Here is a 9093-nt window from a genome sequence, read left to right on the forward strand (position 1 = left end):
CATTGAACTGAAACTCAATTGACGGATAAATGGTAGCCTACTAGTTTTTAAATTGTATTTACCTTGAAATGGTGAAGCAAAGTCTTTGAGACAGGCAGAACGGACTTGGCTCCCACTGTGACCCTGAAGTGAAGTCAGCTGGAAGTGACAGACATCAGGAATGAACACAGACACGAGCAGAGGAATATTTCAAGTACAGTGAATTGAATATTTAATCAAAATGCGTCTGAATTGAGTGGAATATTTATTTTTATTCAACCCACATGGACTCCTTGCAACTTTATACGGACTAACGGGATTTACAACTTTATCTTTCTTTTCATTCGAAATCGTATTTTCTTAATAACGCCAAGTGAATAGCCTACATTTGACAGCAATATTCTGCCTTTTGCGTGAAAACGAATTGAGCAGGCACTTCAAATATCACGACTTTTTCTTCATAAAGAAAATGATTAACTGTATAATCAAAGTGGCATTATTTATGGCTTGCGTGCAGTCTGTCCTCTGCAAAGAAGCGGCGCCGGGATCCTTGAACCCTTTGCCGGGAACGGAGACGCACACCGTAGCTCAGGAAACTTGCACTTCGTGTGGCATCGGTCAGCCCAGGAATCGGGACTGGTGGACATTGACTTTCTGGAGGTGGTGAAAAGGCATATCTGGAGCAGGTTACAGATGAGGGTAAGACCCAACATCACCCATTCTATCCCGAAGGCGGCGATGGTGACTGCTTCGAAACTCCACGCCGGTAAGTGCGCGAGGATGGGAGAGTAGAAATCCGAATCTGGATGGACACGCGACCCAGCAATGCCAACGAAGTGCTGGAGGAGAGCTCGGAGATAATCAGTTTCGCAGAGACAGGTGTGTAATTATTGTATCTTATAGGCAGGCTACCGTTTGCTCTATTGTATTAGAAAAAAACAAAAATAAAACCACTTTTCACGCGCAGACCAAGCTGGGTCCGGTGCGTAACGTTTGGACTACACAGTTGATCAAGGTGATGCAGCGCGTCGTCCCCCGCCCCGCTAAGAGCAGAAAGTGTCTGTGATTTCAAAACAATACATTCACAAATTCCTTAAAGTAGGCACAGTTTTTTTTATATTGTGTATTTTGTATTTAAAGGGTAGGAGCACGAACGAAATCAACGTGCGGGTTCAATGCATACAGGAAAAGTCATTCAAATAGCTTGAAATACTAATAATTATTATTATTATTTGAAATATAAAACTAAACAAAACCAAATGTTGCTTGTGTTTATCATTTTCTCTAGTTGTTTTACGTTTATTTCCCCCAACTGTTCATACCAAACACTTTTTGGTTATTTGGTAACCCATTTACTTTCTGGTTAACTAGTGGACAGAACACATGTTGAGTTGTTTTGACCCAGCCAGTTGGTTTGGGTGAATAACCCCAACATGTTGGTTTGTTGGGATTTTACAAACATGGGTTAATTTAACAATCAGTTGGGTATTTTTTACACTCATGCTGAGTGGACCTAGCAGCTGGGCCATTTTTTTATGTAATCCTCAGGTTATTTTCAGGAGGCCTGTTTTATTAGGGGCGTGGCTTTCCAGCTAGATCTTATTGGCCACCCTTGAGTTTAGTTTATTAGGATACCCATTAGCTATAGTCATGGCTAGAAGGGATCAAGGTTTTGTCAAATTAACAGTTGCCTTTTTTGGCGTTTTAGCTAACCATAACCCTTTTCCCTGTAACCTAATTGTCTTAATCTGCTACATAAATTCTCCTAACCAGCTACGTAAATTCTCCTAACTTCTCACGAAAAGTCAAATCTGACTTTAATCAGACAAAAAGCTGGATACCTTCTAGCCATGATAAACTAGCTACTGCACATTGCAGCAGCTACTCTTCCTGGGGTCCACATCAGTGGAGGCTGCTGAGGAGGACGGCTCACATAATGGCTGGAACAGAGTAAATGGAATGGCATCAAGCACATGGAAACCATGTGTTTGTTGTATTTGATACCATCCCACCAATACCGCTCCAGCCATTACCACCGAGCCCATTCTCCCCAATTATGGTGCCACCAACCTCATGTGGTCCACATAAAACCTACAAATACATGACAAAGTACAGAACAGTTATAGACAAGAACAACATAAAATATTATATTACATTCAAAATAAAAATAGTTGTATATATAGAGAAGACACCCAAGATTCAACAAAAATACTATTTACACACTATTCACATATATATTCATTTTCTTGTACATAGTACAGTTAAATTAGATCTTTAGAAATAGGGAGGTGCTGTGGTTAAATATATTTTTTTAAATCTGTGTTTTAAAGCTAGACTTGCATTTTGCCTGAGTAACCTCTGGTGGAAGAGCATTCCACGATGACACTGGCTCTATCCATAACCAGAACGCCGCATTCAATCTGTTTTTGGTTTGGGTACCGTGAAGAGGGCTTATAGTGGCATGTCCCGGTCTGTTATGTCTGTTTGAAGTGTATGCAAATAGATTATACAAGTGGTTAGGCATTTTCAACACACAAATGTTTCTTAAAAGACTAGAAGAGAAGTAGTCAATTTCTCCTCAACCTTCAACCATTGAAAGACTATCATGCATATTTGTTGATGTTAGTTCTGTGTGTGCAGTTAAGGGCAAGGTGTGCTGCTTTGTTTAGAGCCAGCTGCAGTTTTCTAGGTCTTTCTTTGCTGCACCTGACCATGTGCCGGACAATAATCAAGATGGGACAAGATCAAAGCCTGAACAACTAGTACAGTTGATCTTTGTTTTAAAAAACACAGAACATATTTTTTATAACAGACATACCTCTCCCCAACAACAACTTTGTCAATAGGACTTGACCATGATAACTGACCATCCAATGTTACTCCTAGAGTTCAGCTTCTTCAACTTGTTCAATGGTCACACCCTTCATGCACAGCTCCAATTGAGTTTAGATCTAAGATATAATACTTTGAACCCAATACAATGCTTTTGGTTTTAGATTTATTTAAGACCAGTTTGTTTATTAATTACCCATTCTAGCACTGACTGTAACCCTTTGCACAAGAGTCTCAGTGACCTCCCTGGCTGTAGGTGCTGATGTGTAGAGTGTGCAATCATCAGCATACATAGTCATTTTAGTTTCTTGTAAGACAAGTGGCAAATCATTTGTAAAAATAGAGAAGAGTAACAACCCAAGGCAACTGCCTGGGGATACCACACTGTACATATCTGATGTTAGAAAAGCTTCATTGAAGAATCCTCTCTGAGTTCTATTGAATAAGTAACTCTCCAACCATGTGATGGCAGGTGATGTAAAGCCATAACAATTGAGTTTTCAATAACAATTTATGATCAATAACATCAAAGGCTACACAAGAAATCTAATAATACAGCTCAACTATCATATTATTATCCATTTATTTTAGCCAATCATCAGTCATCTGAGTCAGTACAGCACAAGTTGAGTGCCCCTTCTCTATATGCATTCTGAAAGTCAGTAGTTAACTTGTGCTTTAGAAAAAGAGCTTTGTGTTGTTCAAATACAATTCTCTCCATCAGTTTACTAAGAACAGGCAGCAAACTGATTGGTAACATTAGAACCAGCAAAGGGATCTTTACTATTTTTAGGTAGTGGAATTACTTTAGCTTCCTTCAACGCCTGTGGTTACCTCTTTAGGCTTTGGTTAAAGACATGGCAAATAAGGGCGGCAATACAGTCTGCTACCATTCTCAATAGTTTCCCATCTAGGTTGTCTGTACCTGGTGGCTTATCATTATTGTTGGATAACAATCGTTTTCAATCTCTTCCACACACATTTGACCAAATTTAACATTGCAATCCTTCTTTTTCATTATTAGATCTTCAATACACAAATATGATGGTTCACTGTTCAAAATGTCTCAATTTACAGTATGTCGACCAATCAGCTGAGCTGCCTGACTTGTTTGCCACTTTATTTGCATAATTTCTTTGAACCATACAATTCTTCAATTCATCATCGTCCAGGGGAGCTCTAACAGTTCTCTGATTAGTTTCTTAACAGGTGCATGTTTGTAAAAATTGACAAGAATAATCCTCCAGGTGTTGCATCTGCGTTCTCCTCCTTATACACATCAGACCAACATACATTTTTTACATCTTCAACAAAGAGTCCTCAGAAAACATTTTGTATGATCTCTTATAAATAACTTTAGGGCTACCTTTGGTACTTTAGCTTTCCTTGTTATTGCCACAATGTTATGAGTCACTACAGCCAATGAGAACGATATTGCTTTGGAGCAAAGCTCTGTAGCATTAGTGAAGATATGATCAATACAAGTGGATGTCACGATCCAACACTATTGGTAAACACTCTAGTTGGTTGGTGATAGCGAGTCATGCTACAGGTATTATTCATGAAGAAGCTTCATCTTGAGAGGACAAGCACTGTTAGTATCGAGACCTTATCTAACATCATAAATGTCATTCTGTTTCATCATATTAAGTTACATACCACAAATAACATTTGTCCTTTTTTCTCTTCACATTCCTCTATAATATTAAGATTATTTAATACATATTATAATAAGGTATACCACCTTATTCTATCCCAACAATGGGATTTTAGAAGCTTTTAGGGAACTCCTTTTACTTCTATAAGCATCATTCAGCGAGTAAATGTTTAACCATAGCATGTTAAAACTATTCAGCAGAACAGATGAACAGGAATGACATTTTACTCAGGTAGCTTAAAAATAACTATCTGAATGTCACGCCCCGACTAAACTATGCCTCCAGTCTTCTGATCGACCTGCTTGGTCATATCTCAGTAACCCAGCATCAATAACCAGCAGGTTTTAAAGAAAACAACCCAACTAGAAGTGACCCCAACACCTGCAGCAGCAGTTGGGTCAACCAAACAACCAAGCATTTGTTAGTGTGAGCATAGAACAAGTGTGTCCTCAGGCTGGGAGTTCACACCCCCAGAGACTCATAAATAATGTCACTACAACAGCCTCATAGCATTCATCTTCAAAACAACACACACAAAATCCATAGTTTGCATTGAAAAGATTAAGTATGTATAATATCCACATTCACATTCAAAAAGATATGGCCAATCTCAAAAAAGATTTGAAAAGCCGATATTCTTTCATTATTCTCAAAAAAGCTCTGTAACTTTGTACTGTACATTTGTGTAGATTCAGTTGGGTTACCTTTGTGTACCTCATTGCCCTCCTTGCCAGTTGGCAGTATTACCCAGGAGTGGTAGCTGCAGCCAGCTGGTTGCATTGGCACTGAGAGCTCACACAACAATTTGCTTAGAGATGCTTGGGGGGACTTGAAATGATCAATGATGCACCTGCTAGGCCCCACATGTGTTCAGATCAAACCTCTTATTGCCTCTGTGCCTTTTGGTTAAGTCTTTAGTTTTCTCTAACTCCATAGCCATCTCCAGCACAGTCAGTCTGATTGATCCGGTTAGCTGATCAGAGAATGTTCAAAATAACCCTATTCTGCTTCTCAAATACACTTAGAAAAAAAGGTGCTATCCCCTAGAACTCAAAGGGGTTATTAGTGTGACCCATTGGAGAACCCTTTTTGGATCCAGGGTGAACCTTTTGGTTCCATGGAGCCCCACTTTTGGAGTTCCATAGTCCCCCTGTAGCTCAGTTGGTTGGCGTGGCACACAACCTGGGGTTTGTGATTCGTTTCCCACGGGAGGCCAGTATGAAAAAATGTATGCACTCACTAACTGTAAGTGGCGCTCTGGATAAGGCGTCTGCTAAATGACCTAAAATGTAAAATGTAGAACTCCTTTTGCAGAGGTTCTATGTAAATTAAAAGGAGTTCTTCTACCTGTTAAAGTTCTATGGAACCAAAGGAGTTCTCTATGGGAATAGCTGAAGAACCCTTTACAGACACTACAAAATTATTACAGTCAATCTAAGACACTGATGAAAATCTAATGTTCACCCATGCTGAGTATTTCAAACTCAGAATACCACCCATATACAATGATTCTACAACAGTCTTTCTGTTTAGAATCCTGGTACCTTCTGGGATAGACCTGAAAGCAGAACTTCTTTAGAATGACTCCACATCTACATGAGTCAGCGCTTTGTGTCGGGACCATACATGCTGGAATGTAGAGTGAACTGGAATAGTGAACTCACTGCCTCACTGTTCGTATTAGAATGCATGGTGGCGAGGACCATCTTCCTTATATAGTCCTAGAGTGAGACTTGGTTGCTGCCTGCACAGTACTTACTGGACTTCATCGCCTTGTATATTAGACCTTGTATTTGCATTTGTTGTGTGCGGTTACTAAAGCAGTTATACTTTGACAAAGTTGCCACGTCAGCGATAGTGATATCATCTAAAGACACCTCCCGCAACTCTCATATTCTGTTCCTGAGGCTAATATTTTGCAAAAAATCTGCACACTGCATTGGTGCTCTCATAAGTTACCCTGACAAATCTTTCAATTGGATGTGTCTTTTGGAGTCTTTTGTTGTTTGAGTATCCTGTTCCATCTGAGACAATTCCTCTTTGCTGCGAGAACAAAAAATGGCTCCATAGGTTTTGTTTCACCAAGCCCCCCTCTTCCTGTCCTGTTTGAAAAGAGTAAATAGCACGATACAGTACAATATATAAAGTCATCCATCCATAGCTTGAAGATAGAATAGAACATATCCATTTCAACCCAGAGACATTGGTGCCAAAACATGGCGTTGGTCATAGGGATGTAGCTCAATTTGGTATAATGGCGTTTAGCACTTCAGGGTTGTGGGTTCGATTCCCAGAGGTATGAAAAAAGAAAAAAAAGAATGTATGCACTCACTGACACCAGCAAAAGTCGCTCTGGATAGAAGCGTCATGCTAAACAAACTAAAAATATAAATGTAATGTCTTGACAGCTGTCTTTCTTACCCATAGCCTAGATGCTAGGACAGTCAGAGTGAATCATATTTGTCTGTTGACTAGTCTTTGAGTTGAGAAACACCATGGAGATGCCTGTCTTGTGTTTTGTGAGGCAGTGCAGTGGGGGCTGGGCTGACCAGGGGCGGCCTCCATTGTAGCTGATCCATGATGATGGGAGCCCAGGCCTTTAGGTAAGATCCATGGCTTTTGAAACAGACAAGCAAACAGGCAGGCAGATGAGCACCAGAACAGCTGGCTCAGTGTTCAGGTTGGAGAGGTGACCCTTGACGTGTGTGTTTCCCACTTTCCTTCACCTGGCAACATGTTGGTGGGTCAATTTTTAGAGTATTCATGTGAGTGTTGCTGATGGGCTCTCAGGTTAGACGTTTTTACTCTCACTGGAGGACTGGAAGAAACCATGCTCATTTAAGTTACTGTATGCTTTATTAAAGAGATGTTACTGTCTTAGGTTTCTTTAGGTAGTTCAAGGTTCAGTCTTATCTTGATCAACAAAACTGCATAGTGGTGCAGGGGCTGACCAGGCAAAGTCAGTAGGTGTGTAAAGTGAGGAGTTGTTTGAGTCATGCCATGTGTTTGAGCACTGAAAGCAGTGCAAGTTCAATTGATTGACTTTTGACCCACACAATCTAATTTACTACACTATTCGAACCTGAGACCTACACACACTAACAACTAATATGGCACAAATAAAATAAGTAAACATTGCTTCACTTTCTTTACCCAATGTGACTGGTTATATGCAGTGATGATTGGATTTGTTGGAAAGGCCAGCTAGTTTACAACTATACTTGTAAATTCCTTTTTTGCTTGATCATTAATCCACACTGTGAAGCTGTGTTCTCTTACTCAATGTTTCAAGCACTACTGTGCATTTTTCTTCTTTACATTCATTACCTGTGCATTGTGTAAGCAGTTAGTGATAGTAGCTCTTGTTTTTCTGCAGTATTTACATGGTTTGTGAGCCTTTGTACATGCCAAGCTAATCAGCCTCTTCCCCTGCAGCCTGACTCAGACCAGAGAACCACTTCCAGTGGGCCACAGTCCTGGAAATGTGCTATCATTGTCACTGTGAGGCTCTCTATAGGCAAGGAGGCCAGATGAGACTGAATTCCAGACCTTATGATGCACTGTGTTGCCAAGTCCCCATGCTTGACCTAAAACGACAAGACCAGGCCTGTATTCTTGGCGTCTCTGAAGTGAGTGCTGATCTAGGGATCAGTTCCCCTCTTATTCATTATGATCACAAATACAAAACCGTCCTGGATCACTTTTGGTGACGCTTTGTGAATCAGACCTGGATCACAGGAAACCAGTGTCTCTGTTTTAGCTGTATCTACCAGTGGCCATGCAAATCCCTTTATTGATCCAAACTCTATTTACATCCCAGGCCAGATAAAGATGACAGCACCTGAAACAGGCTGCTCAGGGAAGCCACTTAGTAACAGTCATCTCAATTTAATCCCAAATTGTTGAATATTCCCTATGTACCCAGTTCTTGTCCAACTCATTATCCAACAGTCCCAGCTTTGGATACCCAGTGGTAGTATCTTCTTGAAGCTTTGTCCAATATCAGTACAAAGTTTTTTGAAAGTAAATATTTTGTTGCAATTAATTATTAGTCAATCTGTGGTGTCTTCTCTTTTAGCATTGCCACACATGACCTTTTAAGAGTTTAAAGTACTATTAAACCAGTATACCTATTCTACATTTCCTGTCTTTCCCAGATGAGCTGTTATCATCCAAATCAACTAATTCTTACAGTCTCCAATGGAAACACTTTCTGGCGACCAAGCCACCTGTAGTTATGCCAAAACTCTTCCCTAACACCTGAATCAAGGTCCATGGGAGAAGGTCGATCAAGGTGCTACGAGCTGAGAGGCACCTGGGCATAGGAGCTGAACCTGGTGGAAGCGTGAGCTAGAAAGAGGCAGCTGCTTCACCTTACCCAGCCATGCTATCCAGATTGGGTTGAGAAGAGGCGACCAGCGGCAAAACCTGGGTGTGCGCTGAAAGGCCTGGAACCCTAGTCCACGTTTCCTCATGAACTGAGCGACAGGTCCCCCAGGCGTTTCACAATCGTACAGGCCAACCCAAGCGGACAACAAGCACCACATCAGGAAGAGGGCTGGGAGTGCAGCGGAGTAGTAGTCTGTGCTGAAACAGCGTTCCATAGACTTCGCCTCATCGGCTG

At 40.8% G+C, this 9093-nt stretch overlaps 1 pseudogene; it reads left to right on the forward strand.

The window, feature by feature from the left end:
- The first annotated feature begins 451 nt into the window (after positions 1–451).
- On the forward strand, positions 452–8733 carry LOC123484904 (annotated as a pseudogene).
- The last annotated feature ends 360 nt before the right edge of the window (positions 8734–9093 follow it).

Source organism: Coregonus clupeaformis, unplaced genomic scaffold (genome assembly GCF_020615455.1).
Source record: "Coregonus clupeaformis isolate EN_2021a unplaced genomic scaffold, ASM2061545v1 scaf0490, whole genome shotgun sequence".
NCBI classification, from domain to species: Eukaryota; Metazoa; Chordata; class Actinopteri; order Salmoniformes; family Salmonidae; genus Coregonus; species Coregonus clupeaformis.